Raw genomic sequence first — 23,072 nt, 5'->3', positions numbered from 1 at the left:
AATTCTAGAACTCCCAACATTCTATTTTGGAATTCTAGAACTCCCAACATTCTATTTTGGAATTCTGGAACTCCCAACATTCTATTTTGGAATTCTAGATCTCCCAACATTCTATTTTGTAATTCTAGAACACCGACATTCTATTTTGGAATTCTAGATGTCCCAACATTCTATTTTTGAATTCTAGAACTCCCAACATTCTATGTTGGAATTCTAGATCTCCCAACATTCTATTTTGGAATTCTAGAATGCCCAACATTCTATTACAGTATTCTAAAACTCCTAACAGACTATTTTGGTATTCTAGAACTCCCAACATTCTTTTTTAAAATTCTAGAACGCCCAACATTCTATTACAGTATTCTAGAACTCCTAATAGACTATTTTGGTATTCTAGAACTCCCAACATTCTTTTTTAAAATTCTAGAACTCCAAACATTCTATTTTGGAATTCTAGAACTCCCAACATTCTATTTTGGAGTTCTAGATCTCCCAACATTCTATTTTGTAATTCTAGAACACCGACATTCTATTTTGGAATTCTAGATGTCCCAACATTCTATTTTTGAATTCTAGAACTCCCAACATTCTATTTTGGAATTCTAGATCTCCCAACATTCTATTTTGGAATTCTAGAACGCCCAACATTCTATTACAGTATTCTAAAACTCCTAACAGACTATTTTGGTATTCTAGAACTCCCAACATTCTTTTTTAAAATTCTAGAACTCCCAACATTCTATTTTGGAATTCTAGAACTCTCAACATTCTATTTTGGAATTCTGGAACTCCCAACATTCTATTTTGGAATTCTAGAACTCCCAACATTCTATTTTAGTATTCTAGAACTCCCAACATTCTATTTTGGAATTCTGCAACACCAACATTCTATCTTGGAATTCTAGAACTCCCAACATTCTATTTTGGAATTCTAGAACTCCCAACATTCTATTTTAGTATTCTAGAACTCCCAACATTCTATTTTGGAATTCTAGAAATCCTAATATTCTATTTTGGAATTCTAGAACTCCCAACATTCTATTACAGTATTCTAGAACTCCTAATAGACTATTTTGGTATTCTAGAACTCCCAACATTCTTTTTTTAAAATTCTAGAACTCCCAAAATTCTGTTTTGAAATTCTAGAACTCCCAACATTCTTTTTTGGAATTCTAGATCTCCCAACATTCTATTTTGGAATTCTAGAACGCCCAACATTATATTACAGTATTCTAGAACTCCTAACAGACTATTTTGGAATTCTAGAACTCCCAACATTCTATTTTAGTATTCTAGAACTCCCAACATTCTATTTTGGAATTCTGCAACACCAACATTCTATCTTGGAATTCTAGAACTCCCAACATTCTATTTTGGAATTAGAGAACTCCTAATATTCTATTTTGGAATTCTAGAACGCCCAACATTCTATTACAGTATTCTAGAACTCCTAATAGACTATTTTGGTATTATAGAACTCCCAACATTCTTTTTTTTAAATTCTAGATCTCCCAAAATTCTGTTTTGAAATTCTAGAACTCCCAACATTCTTTTTTGGAATTCTAGAACTCCCAACATTGTATTTTGGAATTCTAGAACTCCCAACATTCTATTTTGGAATTCTAGAACTCCCAACATTCTATTTTGGAATTCTAGAACTCCCAACATTCTATTGTGGAATTCAAGAACTCCCAACATTGTATTTTGGAATTCTGCAACACCAACATTATATCTAGGTATTCTAGAACTCCCAATATTCTATTTTGGAATTATAGAACTCCCAACATTCTATTTTGGAATTCTAGAACTCCCAACATTCTATTTTGGAATTCTAAAACTCCCAATATACTGTTCTGAAATTCTAGAACTCCCAACATTCTATTTTGGAATTCTAGAACGCCCAACATTCTATTACAGTATTCTAGAACTCCTAACAGACTATTTTGGTATTCTAGAACTCCCAACATTCTTTTTTAAAATTCTAGAACTCCCAACATTCTATTTTGGAATTCTAGAACTCCCAACATTCTATTTTGGAATTCTAGATCTCCCAACATTCTATTTTGTAATTCTAGAACACCAACATTCTATTTTGGAATTCTAGAAATCCTAATATTCTATTTTGGAATTCTAGAACGCCCAACATTCTATTACAGTATTCTAGAACTCCTAATAGACTATTTTGGTATTCTAGAACTCCCAACATTCTTTTTTTAAAATTCTAGAACTCCCAAAATTCTGTTTTGAAATTCTAGAACTCCCAACATTCTTTTTTGGAATTCTAGATCTCCCAACATTCTATTTTGGAATTCTAGAACGCCCAACATTATATTACAGTATTCTAGAACTCCTAACAGACTATTTTGGAATTCTAGAACTCCCAACATTCTATTTTAGTATTCTAGAACTCCCAACATTCTATTTTGGAATTCTGCAACACCAACATTCTATCTTGGAATTCTAGAACTCCCAACATTCTATTTTGGAATTAGAGAACTCCTAATATTCTATTTTGGAATTCTAGAACGCCCAACATTCTATTACAGTATTCTAGAACTCCTAATAGACTATTTTGGTATTATAGAACTCCCAACATTCTTTTTTTTAAATTCTAGATCTCCCAAAATTCTGTTTTGAAATTCTAGAACTCCCAACATTCTTTTTTGGAATTCTAGAACTCCCAACATTGTATTTTGGAATTCTAGAACTCCCAACATTCTATTTTGGAATTCTAGAACTCCCAACATTCTATTTTGGAATTCTAGAACTCCCAACATTCTATTGTGGAATTCAAGAACTCCCAACATTGTATTTTGGAATTCTGCAACACCAACATTATATCTAGGTATTCTAGAACTCCCAATATTCTATTTTGGAATTATAGAACTCCCAACATTCTATTTTGGAATTCTAGAACTCCCAACATTCTATTTTGGAATTCTAAAACTCCCAATATACTGTTCTGAAATTCTAGAACTCCCAACATTCTATTTTGGAATTCTAGAACGCCCAACATTCTATTACAGTATTCTAGAACTCCTAACAGACTATTTTGGTATTCTAGAACTCCCAACATTCTTTTTTAAAATTCTAGAACTCCCAACATTCTATTTTGGAATTCTAGAACTCCCAACATTCTATTTTGGAATTCTAGATCTCCCAACATTCTATTTTGTAATTCTAGAACACCAACATTCTATTTTGGAATTCTAGAAATCCTAATATTCTATTTTGGAATTCTAGAACGCCCAACATTCTATTACAGTATTCTAGAACTCCTAATAGACTATTTTGGTATTCTAGAACTCCCAACATTCTTTTTTTAAAATTCTAGAACTCCCAAAATTCTGTTTTGAAATTCTAGAACTCCCAACATACTTTTTTGGAATTCTAGATCTCCCAACATTCTATTTTGGAATTCTAGAACGCCCAACATTATATTACAGTATTCTAGAACTCCTAACAGACTATTTTGGAATTCTAGAACTCCCAACATTCTTTTTTTAAAATTCTAGAACTCCCAACATTCTATTTTGGAATTCTAGAACTCCCAACATTCTATTTTGGAATTCTAGATCTCCCAACATTCTATTTTGTAATTCTAGAACACCGACATTCTATTTTGGAATTTTAGAACTCCCAACATTCTATTTTTGAATTCTAGAACTCCCAACATTCTATTTTGGAATTCTAGATCTCCCAACATTCTATTTTGGAATTCTAGAATGCCCAACATTCTATTACAGTATTCTAAAACTCCTAACAGACTATTTTGGTATTCTAGAACTCCCAACATTCTTTTTTAAAATTCTAGAACGCCCAACATTCTATTACAGTATTCTAGAACTCCTAATAGACTATTTTGGTATTCTAGAACTCCCAACATTCTTTTTTAAAATTCTAGAACTCCAAACATTCTATTTTGGAATTCTAGAACTCCCAACATTCTATTTTGGAATTCTAGATCTCCCAACATTCTATTTTGTAATTCTAGAACACCGACATTCTATTTTGGAATTCTAGATGTCCCAACATTCTATTTTTGAATTCTAGAACTCCCAACATTCTATTTTGGAATTCTAGATCTCCCAACATTCTATTTTGGAATTCTAGAACGCCCAACATTCTATTACAGTATTCTAAAACTCCTAACATTCTATTTTGGAATTCTGCAACACCAACATTCTATCTTGGAATTCTAGAACTCCCAACATTCTATTTTAGTATTCTAGAACTCCCAACATTCTATTTTGGAATTCTAGAAATCCTAATATTCTATTTTGGAATTCTAGAACGCCCAACATTCTATTACAGTATTCTAGAACTCCTAATAGACTATTTTGGTATTCTAGAACTCCCAACATTCTTTTTTTAAAATTCTAGAACTCCCAAAATTCTGTTTTGAAATTCTAGAACTCCCAACATTCTTTTTTGGAATTCTAGATCTCCCAAAATTCTATTTTGGGATTCTAGAACGCCCAACATTATATTACAGTATTCTAGAACTCCTAACAGACTATTTTGGAATTCTAGAACTCCCAACATTCTATTTTAGTATTCTAGAACTCCCAACATTCTATTTTGGAATTCTGCAACACCAACATTCTATCTTGGAATTCTAGAACTCCCAACATTCTATTTTGGAATTAGAGAACTCCTAATATTCTATTTTGGAATTCTAGAACGCCCAACATTCTATTACAGTATTCTAGAACTCCTAATAGACTATTTTGGTATTATAGAACTCCCAACATTCTTTTTTTTAAATTCTAGATCTCCCAAAATTCTGTTTTGAAATTCTAGAACTCCCAACATTCTTTTTTGGAATTCTAGAACTCCCAACATTGTATTTTGGAATTCTAGAACTCCCAACATTCTATTTTGGAATTCTAGAACTCCCAACATTCTATTTTGGAATTCTAGAACTCCCAACATTCTATTGTGGAATTCAAGAACTCCCAACATTGTATTTTGGAATTCTGCAACACCAACATTATATCTAGGTATTCTAGAACTCCCAATATTCTATTTTGGAATTATAGAACTCCCAACATTCTATTTTGGAATTCTAGAACTCCCAACATTCTATTTTGGAATTCTAAAACTCCCAATATACTGTTCTGAAATTCTAGAACTCCCAACATTCTATTTTGGAATTCTAGAACGCCCAACATTCTATTACAGTATTCTAGAACTCCTAACAGACTATTTTGGTATTCTAGAACTCCCAACATTCTTTTTTAAAATTCTAGAACTCCCAACATTCTATTTTGGATTTCTAGAACTCCCAACATTCTATTTTGGAATTCTAGATCTCCCAACATTCTATTTTGTAATTCTAGAACACCGACATTCTATTTTGGAATTTTAGAACTCCCAACATTCTATTTTTGAATTCTAGAACTCCCAACATTCTATTTTGGAATTCTAGATCTCCCAACATTCTATTTTGGAATTCTAGAACGCCCAACATTCTATTACAGTATTCTAAAACTCCTAACAGACTATTTTGGTATTCTAGAACTCACAACATTCTTTTTTAAAATTCTAGAACTCCCAACATTCTATTTTGGAATTCTAGAACTCCCAACATTCTATTTTGGAATTCTAGATCTCCCAATATTCTATTTTGGAATTAGAGAACTCCTAATATTCTATTTTGGAATTCTAGAACGCCCAACATTCTATTACAGTATTCTAGAACTCCTAATAGACTATTTTGGTATTCTAGAACTCCCAACATTCTTTTTTTTAAATTCTAGAACTCCCAAAATTCTGTTTTGAAATTCTAGAACTCCCAACATTCTTTTTTGGAATTCTAGAACTCCCAACATTGTATTTTGGAATTCTAGAACTCCCAACATTCTATTTTGGAATTCTAGAACTCCCAACATTCTATTGTGGAATTCAAGAACTCCCAACATTGTATTTTGGAATTCTGCAACACCAGCATTATATCTAGGTATTCTAGAACTCCCAATATTCTATTTTGGATTTCTAGAACTCCCAACATTCTATTTTAGTATTCTAGAACTCCCAACATTCTATTTTGGAATTCTGCAACACCAACATTCTATTTTGGAATTCTAGAACTCTCAACATTCTATTTTGGAATTCTAGAACTCCCAACATTCTATTTTGTAATTCTAGAACACCAACATTCCATTTTCGAATTCTAGAACTCCCAACATTCTATTTTGGAATTCTGCAACACAAACATTCTATTTTGGAATTCTAGAACTCCCAACATTCTTTTTTGGAATTCTAGAACTCCCAACATTCTTTTTTTTTAATTCTAGAACCCCAATATTCTATTTTGGAATTCTAGAACTCCCAACATTCTATTTTGGTATTCTAGAACTCCCAACATACTATTTTGGAATTCTAGAACTCCCAACATTCTATTTTGTAATTCTAGAACACCAACATTCCATTTTCGAATTCTAGAACTCCCAACATTCTATTTTGGAATTCTGCATCACAAACATTCTATTTTGGAATTCTAGAACTCTCAACATTCTATTTTGGAATTCTGGAACTCCCAACATTCTATTTTGGAATTCTAGAACTCCCAACATTCTATTTTAGTATTCTAGAACTCCCAACATTCTATTTTGGAATTCTGCAACACCAACATTCTATCTTGGAATTCTAGAACTCCCAACATTCTATTTTGGAATTCTAGAACTCCCAATATTCTATTTTGGAATTAGAGAACTCCTAATATTCTATTTTGGAATTCTAGAACGCCCAACATTCTATTACAGTATTCTAGAACTCCTAATAGACTATTTTGGTATTCTAGAACTCCCAACATTCTTTTTTTTAATTCTAGAACTCCCAAAATTCTGTTTTGAAATTCTAGAACTCCCAACATTCTTTTTTGGAATTCTAGAACTCCCAACATTGTATTTTGGAATTCTAGAACTCCCAACATTCTATTTTGGAATTCTAGAACTCCCAACATTCTATTGTGGAATTCAAGAACTCCCAACATTGTATTTTGGAATTCTGCAACACCAACATTATATCTAGGTATTCTAGAACTCCCAATATTCTATTTTGGAATTATAGAACTCCCAACATTCTATTTTGGAATTCTAGAACTCCCAACATTCTATTTTGGAATTCTAAAACTCCCAATATACTGTTCTGAAATTCTAGAACTCCCAACATTCTATTTTGGAATTCTAGAACGCCCAACATTCTATTACAGTATTCTAGAACTCCTAACAGACTATTTTGGTATTCTAGAACTCCCAACATTCTTTTTTAAAATTCTAGAACTCCCAACATTCTATTTTGGAATTCTAGAACTCCCAACATTCTATTTTGGAATTCTAGATCTCCCAACATTCTATTTTGGAATTCTAGAACTCCCAACATTCTATTGTGGAATTCAAGAACTCCCAACATTGTATTTTGGAATTCTGCAACGCCAACATTATATCTAGGTATTCTAGAACTCCCAATATTCTATTTTGGAATTATAGAACTCCCAACATTCTATTTTGGAATTCTAGAACTCCCAACATTCTATTTTGGAATTCTAAAACTCCCAATATACTGTTCTGAAATTCTAGAACTCCCAACATTCTATTTTGGAATTCTAGAACGCCCAACATTCTATTACAGTATTCTAGAACTCCTAACAGACTATTTTGGTATTCTAGAACTCCCAACATTCTTTTTTAAAATTCTAGAACTCCCAACATTCTATTTTGGAATTCTAGAACTCCCAACATTCTATTTTGGAATTCTAGATCTCCCAACATTCTATTTTGTAATTCTAGAACACCGACATTCTATTTTGGAATTCTAGAACTCCCAACATTCTATTTTGGAATTCTAGATCTCCCAACATTCTATTTTGGAATTCTAGAACACCCAACATTCTATTACAGTATTCTAAAACTCCTAACAGACTATTTTGGTATTCTAGAACTCACAACATTCTTTTTTTAAATTCTAGAACTCCCAACATTCTATTTTGGAATTCTAGAACTCCTAATATTCTATTTTGGAATTCTAGAACGCCCAACATTCTATTACAGTATTCTAGAACTCCTAATAGACTATTTTGGTATTCTAGAACTCCCAACATTCTTTTTTTTTAATTCTAGAACTCCCAAAATCCTGTTTTGAAATTCTAGAACTCCCAACATTCTTTTTTGGAATTCTAGATCTCCCAACATTCTATTTTGGAATTCTAGATCGCCCAACATTATATTACAGTATTCTAGAACTCCTAACAGACTATTTTGGTATTCTAGAACTCCCAACATTCTTTTTTAAAATTCTAGAACTCCCAACATTCTATTTTGGAATTCTAGAACTCCCAACATTCTATTTTGGAATTCTAGATCTCCCAACATTCTATTTTGTAATTCTAGAACACCGACATTCCATTTTCGAATTCTAGAACTCCCAACATTCTATTTTGGAATTCTGCAACATCAACATTCTATTTTGGAATTCTAGAACTCCCAACATTCTATTTTGGAATTCTGCAACACCAACATTCTATTTTGGAATTCTAGAACTCCCAACATTCTTTTTTGGAATTCTAGAACTCCCAACATTCTTTTTTTTTTATTCTAGAACCCCAATATTCTATTTTGGAATTCTGGAACTCCCAACATTCTATTTTGGTATTCTAGAACTCCCAACATTCTATTTTGGAATTCTGCAACACCAACATTCTATCTTGGAATTCTAGAACTCCCAAAATTCTATTTTGGAATTCTAGATCTCCCAACATTCTATTTTGGAATTCTAGAACTCCCAACATTCTATTTTGGAATTCTAGAACTCCCAACATTCTATTGTGGAATTCAAGAACTCCCAACATTGTATTTTGGAATTCTGCAACACCAACATTATATCTAGGTATTCTAGAACTCCCAATATTCTATTTTGGAATTATAGAACTCCCAACATTCTATTTTGGAATTCTAGAACTCCCAACATTCTATTTTGGAATTCTAAAACTCCCAATATACTGTTCTGAAATTCTAGAACTCCCAACATTCTATTTTGGAATTCTAGAACGCCCAACATTCTATTACAGTATTCTAGAACTCCTAACAGACTATTTTGGTATTCTAGAACTCCCAACATTCTTTTTTAAAATTCTAGAACTCCCAACATTCTATTTTGGAATTCTAGAACTCCCAACATTCTATTTTGGAATTCTAGATCTCCCAACATTCTATTTTGGAATTCTAGAACTCCCAACATTCTATTGTGGAATTCAAGAACTCCCAACATTGTATTTTGGAATTCTGCAACACCAACATTATATCTAGGTATTCTAGAACTCCCAATATTCTATTTTGGAATTATAGAACTCCCAACATTCTATTTTGGAATTCTAGAACTCCCAACATTCTATTTTGGAATTCTAAAACTCCCAATATACTGTTCTGAAATTCTAGAACTCCCAACATTCTATTTTGGAATTCTAGAACGCCCAACATTCTATTACAGTATTCTAGAACTCCTAACAGACTATTTTGGTATTCTAGAACTCCCAACATTCTTTTTTAAAATTCTAGAACTCCCAACATTCTATTTTGGAATTCTAGAACTCCCAACATTCTATTTTGGAATTCTAGATCTCCCAACATTCTATTTTGTAATTCTAGAACACCGACATTCTATTTTGGAATTCTAGAACTCCCAACATTCTATTTTTGAATTCTAGATCTCCCAACATTCTATTTTGGAATTCTAGAACACCCAACATTCTATTACAGTATTCTAAAACTCCTAACAGACTATTTTGGTATTCTAGAACTCACAACATTCTTTTTTTAAATTCTAGAACTCCCAACATTCTATTTTGGAATTCTAGAACTCCCAATATTCTATTTTGGAATTATAGAACTCCCAACATTCTATTTTAGTATTCTAGAACTCCTAATATTCTATTTTGGAATTCTAGAACGCCCAACATTCTATTACAGTATTCTAGAACTCCTAATAGACTATTTTGGTATTCTAGAACTCCCAACATTCTTTTTTTTAATTCTAGAACTCCCAAAATCCTGTTTTGAAATTCTAGAACTCCCAACATTCTTTTTTGGAATTCTAGATCTCCCAACATTCTATTTTGGAATTCTAGATCGCCCAACATTATATTACAGTATTCTAGAACTCCTAACAGACTATTTTGGTATTCTAGAACTCCCAACATTCTTTTTTAAAATTCTAGAACTCCCAACATTCTATTTTGGAATTCTAGAACTCCCAACATTCTATTTTGGAATTCTAGATCTCCCAACATTCTATTTTGTAATTCTAGAACACCGACATTCCATTTTCGAATTCTAGAACTCCCAACATTCTATTTTGGAATTCTGCAACATCAACATTCTATTTTGGAATTCTAGAACTCCCAACATTCTATTTTGGAATTCTGCAACACCAACATTCTATTTTGGAATTCTAGAACTCCCAACATTCTTTTTTGGAATTCTAGAACTCCCAACATTCTTTTTTTTTTATTCTAGAACCCCAATATTCTATTTTGGAATTCTGGAACTCCCAACATTCTATTTTGGTATTCTAGAACTCCCAACATTCTATTTTGGAATTCTGCAACACCAACATTCTATCTTGGAATTCTAGAACTCCCAACATTCTATTTTGGAATTCTAGATCTCCCAACATTCTATTTTGGAATTCTAGAACTCCCAACATCCTATTTTGGAATTCTAGAACTCCCAACATTCTATTGTGGAATTCAAGAACTCCCAACATTGTATTTTGGAATTCTGCAACACCAACATTATATCTAGGTATTCTAGAACTCCCAATATTCTATTTTGGAATTATAGAACTCCCAACATTCTATTTTGGAATTCTAGAACTCCCAACATTCTATTTTGGAATTCTAAAACTCCCAATATACTGTTCTGAAATTCTAGAACTCCCAACATTCTATTTTGGAATTCTAGAACGCCCAACATTCTATTACAGTATTCTAGAACTCCTAACAGACTATTTTGGTATTCTAGAACTCCCAACATTCTTTTTTAAAATTCTAGAACTCCCAACATTCTATTTTGGAATTCTAGAACTCCCAACATTCTATTTTGGAATTCTAGATCTCCCAACATTCTATTTTGTAATTCTAGAACACCGACATTCTATTTTGGAATTCTAGAACTCCCAACATTCTATTTTTGAATTCTAGATCTCCCAACATTCTATTTTGGAATTCTAGAACACCCAACATTCTATTACAGTATTCTAAAACTCCTAACAGACTATTTTGGTATTCTAGAACTCACAACATTCTTTTTTTAAATTCTAGAACTCCCATCATTCTATTTTGGAATTCTAGAACTCCCAATATTCTATTTTGAAATTATAGAACTCCCAACATTCTATTTTAGTATTCTAGAACTCCTAATATTCTATTTTGGAATTCTAGAACGCCCAACATTCTATTACAGTATTCTAGAACTCCTAATAGACTATTTTGGTATTCTAGAACTCCCAACATTCTTTTTTTTTAATTCTAGAACTCCCAAAATCCTGTTTTGAAATTCTAGAACTCCCAACATTCTTTTTTGGAATTCTAGATCTCCCAACATTCTATTTTGGAATTCTAGATCGCCCAACATTATATTACCGTATTCTAGAACTCCTAACAGACTATTTTGGTATTCTAGAACTCCCAACATTCTTTTTTAAAATTCTAGAACTCCCAACATTCTATTTTGGAATTCTAGAACTCCCAACATTCTATTTTGGAATTCTAGATCTCCCAACATTCTATTTTGTAATTCTAGAACACCGACATTCCATTTTCGAATTCTAGAACTCCCAACATTCTATTTTGGAATTCTGCAACATCAACATTCTATTTTGGAATTCTAGAACTCCCAACATTCTATTTTGGAATTCTGCAACACCAACATTCTATTTTGGAATTCTAGAACTCCCAACATTCTTTTTTGGAATTCTAGAACTCCCAACATTCTTTTTTTTTTATTCTAGAACCCCAATATTCTATTTTGGAATTCTGGAACTCCCAACATTCTATTTTGGAATTCTAGAACTCCCAACATTCTATTTTGGTATTCTAGAACTCCCAACATTCTATTTTGGAATTCTGCAACACCAACATTCTATCTTGGAATTCTAGAACTCCCAACATTCTATTTTGGAATTCTAGATCTCCCAACATTCTATTTTGGAATTCTAGAACTCCCAACATTCAATTTTGGAATTCTAGAACTCCCAACATTCTATTGTGGAATTCAAGAACTCCCAACATTGTATTTTGGAATTCTGCAACACCAACATTATATCTAGGTATTCTAGAACTCCCAATATTCTATTTTGGAATTATAGAACTCCCAACATTCTATTTTGTAATTCTAGAACTCCCAACATTCTATTTTGGAATTCTAAAACTCCCAATATACTGTTCTGAAATTCTAGAACTCCCAACATTCTATTTTGGAATTCTAGAACGCCCAACATTCTATTACAGTATTCTAGAACTCCTAACAGACAATTTTGGTATTCTAGAACTCCCAACATTCTTTTTTAAAATTCTAGAACTCCCAACATTCTATTTTGGAATTCTAGAACTCCCAACATTCTATTTTGGAATTCTAGATCTCCCAACATTCTATTTTGTAATTCTAGAACACCGACATTCTATTTTGGAATTCTAGAACTCCCAACATTCTATTTTTGAATTCTAGATCTCCCAACATTCTATTTTGGAATTCTAGAACACCCAACATTCTATTACAGTATTCTAAAACTCCTAACAGACTATTTTGGTATTCTAGAACTCACAACATTCTTTTTTTAAATTCTAGAACTCCCAACATTCTATTTTGGAATTCTAGAACTCCCAATATTCTATTTTGGAATTATAGAACTCCCAACATTCTATTTTAGTATTCTAGAACTCCCAACATTCTATTTTGGAATTCTAGAACTCCTAATATTCTATTTTGGAATTCTAGAACGCCCAACATTCTATTACAGTATTCTAGAACTCCTAATAGACTATTTTGGTATTCTAGAACTCCCAACATTCTTTTTTTTTAATTCTAGAACTCCCAAAATCCTGTTTTGAAATTCTAGAACTCCCAACATTCTTTTTTGGAATTCTAGATCTCCCAACATTCTATTTTGGAATTCTAGATCGCCCAACATTATATTACAGTATTCTAGAACTCCTAACAGACTATTTTGGTATTCTAGAACTCCCAACATTCTTTTTTAAAATTCTAGAACTCCCAACATTCTATTTTGGAATTCTAGAACTCCCAACATTCTATTTTGGAATTCTAGATCTCCCAACATTCTATTTTGTAATTCTAGAACACCGACATTCCATTTTCGAATTCTAGAACTCCCAACATTCTATTTTGGAATTCTGCAACATCAACATTCTATTTTGGAATTCTAGAACTCCCAACATTCTATTTTGGAATTCTGCAACACCAACATTCTATTTTGGAATTCTAGAACTCCCAACATTCTTTTTTGGAATTCTAGAACTCCCAACATTCTTTTTTTTTATTCTAGAACCCCAATATTCTATTTTGGAATTCTGGAACTCCCAACATTCTATTTTGGAATTCTAGAACTCCCAACATTCTATTTTGGTATTCTAGAACTCCCAACATTCTATTTTGGAATTCTGCAACACCAACATTCTATCTTGGAATTCTAGAACTCCCAACATTCTATTTTGGAATTCTAGAACTCCCAATATTCTATTTTGGAATTATAGAACTCCCAACATTCTATTTTAGTATTCTAGAACTCCCAACATTCTATTTTGGAATTCTAGTACTCCTAATATTCTATTTTGGAATTCTAGAACGCCCAACATTCTATTACAGTATTCTAGAACTCCTAATAGACTATTTTGGTATTCTAGAACTCCCAAGATTCTTTTTTTAAATTCTAGAACTCCCAAAATTCTGTTTTGAAATTCTAGAACTCCCAACATTCTATTTTTGAATTCTAGATCTCCCAACATTCTATTTTGGAATTCTAGAACGCCCAACTTTCTATTACAGTCTTCTAGAACTCCTAAAAGACTATTTTGGTATTCTAGAACTCCCAACATTCTTTTTTACAATTCTAGAACTCCCAACATTCTATTTTGGAATTCTAGAACTCCCAACATTCTATTTTGGAATTCTAGATCTCCCAACATTCTATTTTGTAATTCTAGAACACCGACATTCCATTTTCGAATTCTATAACTCCCAACATTCTATTTTGGAATTCTGCAACATCAACATTCTATTTTGGAATTCTAGAACTCCCAACATTGTATTTTGGAATTCTAGAACTCCCAACATTCTATTTTGGAATTCTAGAACTCCCAACATTCTATTGTGGAATTCAAGAACTCCCAACATTGTATTTTGGAATTCTGCAACACCAACATTATATCTAGGTATTCTAGAACTCCCAATATTCTATTTTGGAATTCTAGAACTCCCAACATTCTATTTTGGAATTATAGAACTCCCAACATTCTATTTTGGAATTCTAGAACTCCAAACATTCTATTTTGGAATTCTAAAACTCCCAATATACTGTTCTGAAATTCTAGAACTCCCAACATTTTATTTTGGAACTCTGCAATACCAACATTCTATTTTGGAATTCTAGAACTCCCAACATTCTATTTTAGTATTCTAGAACTCCCAACATTCTATTTTGGAATTCTGCAACACCAACATTATATCTTGGTATTCTAGAACTCCCAATATTCTATTTTGGAATTCTAGAACTCCCAACATTCTATTTTGGAATTATAGAACTCCCAACATTCTATTTTGGAATTCTAGAACACCCAACATTCTATTTTGGAATTCTAAAACTCCCAATATACTGTTCTGAAATTCTAGAACTCCCAACATTTTATTTTGGAACTCTGCAATACCAACATTCTATTTTGGAATTCTAGAACTCCCAACATTATATTTTAGTATTCTAGAACTCCCAACATTCTATTTTGGAATTCTGCAACACCAACATTCTATCTTGGAATTCTAGAACTCCCAACATTCTATTTCAGTATTCTAGAACTCCTAACATACTATTTTGGTATTCTAGAACTCCCAACATTTTTTTTAAATTCTAGAACTCCCAACATTCTATTTTGGAATTCTAGAACTCCCAACATTCTATTTTAGTATTCTAGAACTCCCAACATTCTATTTTGGAATTCTAGATCTCCCAACATTCTATTTTGTAATTCTAGAACACCAACATTCCATTTTCGAATTCTATAACTCCCAACATTCTATTTTGGAATTCTGCAACATCAACATTCTATTTTGGAATTCTAGAACTCCCAACATTCTATTTTGGAATTCTGCAACACCAACATTCTATTTTGGAATTCTAGAACTCCCAACATTCTTTTTTGGAATTCTAGAACTCCCAACATTGTATTTTGGAATTCTAGAACTCCCAACATTCTATTTTGGAATTCTAGAACTCCCAACATTCTATTGTGGAATTCAAGAACTCCCAACATTGTATTTTGGAATTCTGCAACACCAACATTATATCTTGGTATTCTAGAACTCCCAATATTCTATTTTGGAATTCTAGAACTCCCAACATTCTATTTTGGAATTCTAAAACTCCCAATATACTGTTCTGAAATTCTAGAACTCCCAACATTTTATTTTGGAACTCTGCAATACCAACATTCTATTTTGGAATTCTAGAACTCCCAACATTCTATTTTGGAATTCTGCAACACCAACATTCTATTTTGCAATTCTAGAACTCCCAAGATTCTTTTTTGAATTCTAGAACTCACAACAGTGTATTTTGGAATTCTAGAACTAACAACATTCTATTGTGGAATTCATGAACTCCCAACATTCTATATAGGAATTCAAGAACTCCCAACATTCTATCTTGGACTTCTAGAACTCCCAATATTCTATTTTGGAATTCTAGAACTCCCAACATTCTATTTTGGTATTCTAGAACTCCCAACATTCTATTTTGGAATTATAGAACTCCCAATATTCTATTTTAGAATTCTAGAACTCCCAACATTATATTTTGGTATTCAAGAACTCTCAACATTCTATTTTGGAATTCTGCAACACCAAAATTATATCTTGGTATTCTAGAACTCCAAACATTCTCTTTTGGAATTCTAGAGCTCCCAACATTCTATTTTGGAATTCTCGATTTCCCAACATTCTATTTTGGAATTCTAGAATGCCCAACATTCTATTACAGTATTCTAGAACTCCTAAAAGACTATTTTGGTATTCTAGAACTCCCAACATTCTTTTTTACAATTCTAGAACTCCCAACATTCTATTTTGGAATTCTAGAACTCCCAACATTCTATTTTGGAATTCTAGATCTCCCAACATTCTATTTTGTAATTCTAGAACACCGACATTCCATTTTCGAATTCTATAACTCCCAACATTCTATTTTGGAATTTTGCAACATCAACATTCTATTTTGGAATTCTAGAACTCCCAACATTCTTTTTTGGAATTCTAGAACTCCCAACATTGTATTTTGGAATTCTAGAACTCCTAACATTCTATTTTGGAATTCTAGAACTCCCAACATTCTATTGTGGAATTCAAGAACTCCCAACATTGTATTTTGGAATTCTGCAACACCAACATTATATCTTGGTATTCTAGAACTCCCAATATTCTATTTTGGAATTCTAGAACTCCCAACATTCTATTTTGGAATTATAGAACTCCCAACATTCTATTTTGGAATTCTAGAACTCCCAACATTCTATTTTGGAATTCTAAAACTCCCAATATACTGTTCTGAAATTCTAGAACTCCCAACATTTTATTTTGGAACTCTGCAATACCAACATTCTATTTTGGAATTCTAGAACTCCAAACATTCTATTTTAGTATTCTAGAACTCCCAACATTCTATTTTGGAATTCTGCAACACCAACATTATATCTTGGTATTCTAGAACTCCAAACATTCTCTTTTGGAATTCTAGAGCTCCCAACATTCTATTTTGGAATTCTACAACACCAACATTCTATCTTGGAATTCTAGTATTCCCAACATTCTATTTTGGAATTCTAGAACGCCCAACATTCTATTACAGTATTCTAGAACTCCTAAAAGACTATTTTGGTATTCTAGAACTCCCAACATTCTTTTTTACAATTCTAGAACTCCCAACATTCTATTTTGGAATTCTAGAACTCCCAACATTCTATTTTGGAATTCTAGATCTCCCAACATTCTATTTTGTAATTCTAGAACACCGACATTCCATTTTCGAATTCTATAACTCCCAACATTCTATTTTGGAATTCTGCAACATCAACATTCTATTTTGGAATTCTAGAACTCCCAACATTCTTTTTTGGAATTCTAGAACTCCCAACATTGTATTTTGGAATTCTAGAACTCCCAACATTCTATTTTGGAATTCTAGAACTCCCAACATTCTATTGTGGAATTCAAGAACTCCCAACATTGTATTTTGGAATTCTGCAACACCAACATTCTATCTTGGTATTCTAGAACTCCCAATATTCTATTTTGGAATTCTAGAACTCCCAACATTCTATTTTGGAATTATAGAACTCCCAACATTCTTTTGGAATTCTAGAACTCCCAACATTCTATTTTGGAATTCTAAAACTCCCAATATACTGTTCTGAAATTCTAGAACTCCCAACATTTTATTTTGGAACTCTGCAATACCAACATTCTATTTTGGAATTCTAGAACTCCAAACATTCTATTTTAGTATTCTAGAACTCCCAACATTCTATTTTGGAATTCTGCAACACCAACATTATATCTTGGTATTCTAGAACTCCAAACATTCTCTTTTGGAATTCTAGAGCTCCCAACATTCTTTTTGGAATTCTAGATTTCCCAACATTCTATTTTAGAATTCTGCAAAACCAACATTCTATCTTGGAACTCTAGAACTCCCAACATTCTATTTTGGAATTCTAGAACTCCCAACATTCTATTTTGTTATTCTAGAACACCAACATTCCATTTTCGAATTCTAGAACTCCCAACATTCTATTTTGGAATTCTGCAACACAAACATTCTATTTTGGAATTCTAGAACTCTCAACATTCTATTTTGGAATTCTAGAACTCCCAACATTCTATTTTGGTATTCTAGAACTCCCAACATTCTATTTTGGAATTCTGCAACACCAACATTCTATCTTGGAATTCTAGAACTCCCAATATTCTATTTTGGAATTATAGAACTCCCAACATTCTATTTTAGTATTCTAGAACTCCCAACATTCTATTTTTGAATTCTAGATCTCCCAACATTCTATTTTGGAATTCTAGAACACCCAACATTCTTTTACAGTATTCTAGAACTCCTAAAAGACTATTTTGATATTCTAGAACTCCCAACATTCTTTTTTACAATTCTAGAACTCCCAACATTCTATTTTGGAATTCTAGAACTCCCAACATTCTATTTTGGAATTCTAGATCTCCCAACATTCTATTTTGTAATTCTAGAACACCGACATTCCATTTTCGAATTCTATAACTCCCAACATTCTATTTTGGAATTCTGCAACATCAACATTCTATTTTGGAATTCTAGAACTCCCAACATTCTTTTTTGGAATTCTAGAACTCCCAACATTGTATTTTGGAATTCTAGAACTCCCAACATTCTATTTTGGAATTCTAGAACTCCCAACATTCTATTGTGGAATTCTGCAACACCAACATTATATCTTGGTATTCTAGAACTCCCAATATTCTATTTTGGAATTCTAGAACTCCCAACATTCTATTTTGGAATTCTAGAACTCCCAACATTCTATTTTGGAATTATAGAACTCCCAACATTCTTTTGGAATTCTAGAACTCCCAACATTCTATTTTGGAATTCTAAAACTCCCAATATACTGTTCTGAAATTCTAGAACTCCCAACATTTTATTTTGGAACTCTGCAATACCAACATTCTATTTTGGAATTCTAGAACTCCAAACATTCTGTTTTAGTATTCTAGAACTCCCAACATTCTATTTTGGAATTCTGCAACACCAACATTATATCTTGGTATTCTAGAACTCCAAACATTCTCTTTTGGAATTCTAGAGCTCCCAACATTCTTTTTGGAATTCTAGATTTCCCAACATTCTATTTTAGAATTCTGCAAAACCAACATTCTATCTTGGAACTCTAGAACTCCCAACATTCTATTTTGGAATTCTAGATCTCCTAATATTCTATTTTGGAATTCTAGAACGCCCAACATTCTATTTCAGTATTCTAGAACTCCTAACATACTATTGTGGTATTCTAGAACTCCCAACATTGTTTTTTTAAAATTCTAGAACTCCCAACATTCTATTTTGAAATTCTAGAACTCCCAACATTCTATTTTAGAATTCTAGAATGCCCAACATTCTATTTTTAGTATTCTAGATCTCTTAACAGACTATTTGGGAATTCTAGAACTCCCAACATTCTGATTTTGTTTTCTAGAACTCCCAACATACTATTTTGGAATTCTAGAACTCCCAACATTCTATTTTGTAATTCTAGAACACCAACATTCCATTTTCGAATTCTAGAACTCCCAACATTCTATTTTGGAATTCTGCAACACAAACATTCTATTTTGGAATTCTAGAACTCTCAACATTCTATTTTGGAATTCTGGAACTCCCAACATTCTATTTTGGAATTCTAGAACTCCCAACATTCTATTTTGTTATTCTAGAACACCAACATTCCATTTTCGAATTCTAGAACTCCCAACATTCTATTTTGGAATTCTGCAACACAAACATTCTATTTTGGAATTCTAGAACTCTCAACATTCTATTTTGGAATTCTGGAACTCCCAACATTCTATTTTGGAATTCTAGAACTCCCAACATTCTATTTTGGTATTCTAGAACTCACAACATTCTATTTTGGAATTCTGCAACACCAACATTCTATCTTGGAATTCTAGAACTCCCAATATTCTATTTTGGAATTATAGAACTCCCAACATTCTATTTTAGTATTCTAGAACTCCCAACATTCTATTTTGGAATGCTAGTACTCCTAATATTCTATTTTGGAATTCTAGAACGCCCAACATTCTATTACAGTATTCTAGAACTCCTAATAGACTATTTTGGTATTCTAGAACTCCCAACATTCTTTTTTTAAATTCTAGAACTCCCAAAATACTGTTTTGAAATTCTAGAACTCCCAACATTCTATTTTTGAATTCTAGATCTCCCAACATTCTATTTTGGAATTCTAGAACGCCCAACATTCTTTTACAGTATTCTAGAACTCCTAAAAGACTATTTTGATATTCTAGAACTCCCAACATTCTTTTTTACAATTCTAGAACTCCCAACATTCTATTTTGGAATTCTAGAACTCCCAACATTCTATTTTGGAATTCTAGATCTCCCAACATTCTATTTTGTAATTCTAGAACACCGACATTCCATTTTCGAATTCTATAACTCCCAATATTCTATTTTGGAATTCTGCAACATCAACATTCTATTTTGGAATTCTAGAACTCCCAACATTCTTTTTTGGAATTCTAGAACTCCCAACATTGTATTTTGGAATTCTAGAACTCCCAACATTCTATTTTGGAATTCTAGAACTCCCAACATTCTATTGTGGAATTCAAGAACTCCCAACATTGTATTTTGGAATTCTGCAACACCAACATTATATCTTGGTATTCTAGAACGCCCAACATTCTATTACAGTATTCTAGAACTCCTAAAAGACTATTTTGGTATTCTAGAACTCCCAATATTCTATTTTGAAATTATAGAACTCCCAACATTCTATTTTAGTATTCTAGAACTCCTAATATTCTATTTTGGAATTCTAGAACTCCCAACATTCTATTTTGGAATTCTAGAACTCCTAATATTCTATTTTGGAATTCTAGAACGCCCAACATTCTATTACAGTATTCTAGAACTCCTAATAGACTATTTTGGTATTCTAGAACTCCCAACATTCTTTTTTTTTAATTCTAGAACTCCCAAAATCCTGTTTTGAAATTCTAGAACTCCCAACATTCTTTTTTGGAATTCTAGATCTCCCAACATTCTATTTTGGAATTCTAGATCGCCCAACATTATATTACAGTATTCTAGAACTCCTAACAGACTATTTTGGTATTCTAGAACTCCCAACATTCTTTTTTAAAATTCTAGAACTCCCAACATTCTATTTTGGAATTCTAGAACTCCCAACATTCTATTTTGGAATTCTAGATCTCCCAACATTCTATTTTGTAATTCTAGAACACCGACATTCCATTTTCGAATTCTAGAACTCCCAACATTCTATTTTGGAATTCTGCAACATCAACATTCTATTTTGGAATTCTAGAACTCCCAACATTCTATTTTGGAATTCTGCAACACCAACATTCTATTTTGGAATTCTAGAACTCCCAACATTCTTTTTTGGAATTCTAGAACTCCCAACATTCTTTTTTTTTATTCTAGAACCCCAATATTCTATTTTGGAATTCTGGAACTCCCAACATTCTATTTTGGAATTCTAGAACTCCCAACATTCTATTTTGGTATTCTAGAACTCCCAACATTCTATTTTGGAATTCTGCAACACCAACATTCTATCTTGGAATTCTAGAACTCCCAACATTCTATTTTGGAATTCTAGAACTCCCAATATTCTATTTTGGAATTATAGAACTCCCAACATTCTATTTTAGTATTCTAGAACTCCCAACATTCTATTTTGGAATTCTAGTACTCCTAATATTCTATTTTGGAATTCTAGAACGCCCAACATTCTATTACAGTATTCTAGAACTCCTAATAGACTATTTTGGTATTCTAGAACTCCCAAGATTCTTTTTTTAAATTCTAGAACTCCCAAAATTCTGTTTTGAAATTCTAGAACTCCCAACATTCTATTTTTGAATTCTAGATCTCCCAACATTCTATTTTGGAATTCTAGAACGCCCAACTTTCTATTACAGTCTTCTAGAACTCCTAAAAGACTATTTTGGTATTCTAGAACTCCCAACATTCTTTTTTACAATTCTAGAACTCCCAACATTCTATTTTGGAATTCTAGAACTCCCAACATTCTATTTTGGAATTCTAGATCTCCCAACATTCTATTTTGTAATTCTAGAACACCGACATTCCATTTTCGAATTCTATAACTCCCAACATTCTATTTTGGAATTCTGCAACATCAACATTCTATTTTGGAATTCTAGAACTCCCAACATTGTATTTTGGAATTCTAGAACTCCCAACATTCTATTTTGGAATTCTAGAACTCCCAACATTCTATTGTGGAATTCAAGAACTCCCAACATTGTATTTTGGAATTCTGCAACACCAACATTATATCTAGGTATTCTAGAACTCCCAATATTCTATTTTGGAATTCTAGAACTCCCAACATTCTATTTTGGAATTATAGAACTCCCAACATTCTATTTTGGAATTCTAGAACTCCAAACATTCTATTTTGGAATTCTAAAACTCCCAATATACTGTTCTGAAATTCTAGAACTCCCAACATTTTATTTTGGAACTCTGCAATACCAACATTCTATTTTGGAATTCTAGAACTCCCAACATTCTATTTTAGTATTCTAGAACTCCCAACATTCTATTTTGGAATTCTGCAACACCAACATTATATCTTGGTATTCTAGAACTCCCAATATTCTATTTTGGAATTCTAGAACTCCCAACATTCTATTTTGGAATTATAGAACTCCCAACATTCTATTTTGGAATTCTAGAACACCCAACATTCTATTTTGGAATTCTAAAACTCCCAATATACTGTTCTGAAATTCTAGAACTCCCAACATTTTATTTTGGAACTCTGCAATACCAACATTCTATTTTGGAATTCTAGAACTCCCAACATTATATTTTAGTATTCTAGAACTCCCAACATTCTATTTTGGAATTCTGCAACACCAACATTCTATCTTGGAATTCTAGAACTCCCAACATTCTATTTCAGTATTCTAGAACTCCTAACATACTATTTTGGTATTCTAGAA

Source organism: Pseudophryne corroboree, chromosome 5 (genome assembly GCF_028390025.1).
Source record: "Pseudophryne corroboree isolate aPseCor3 chromosome 5, aPseCor3.hap2, whole genome shotgun sequence".
In the NCBI taxonomy this organism is placed as follows: domain Eukaryota; kingdom Metazoa; phylum Chordata; class Amphibia; order Anura; family Myobatrachidae; genus Pseudophryne; species Pseudophryne corroboree.
Note: the sequence above shows the minus strand (reverse complement) of the source record.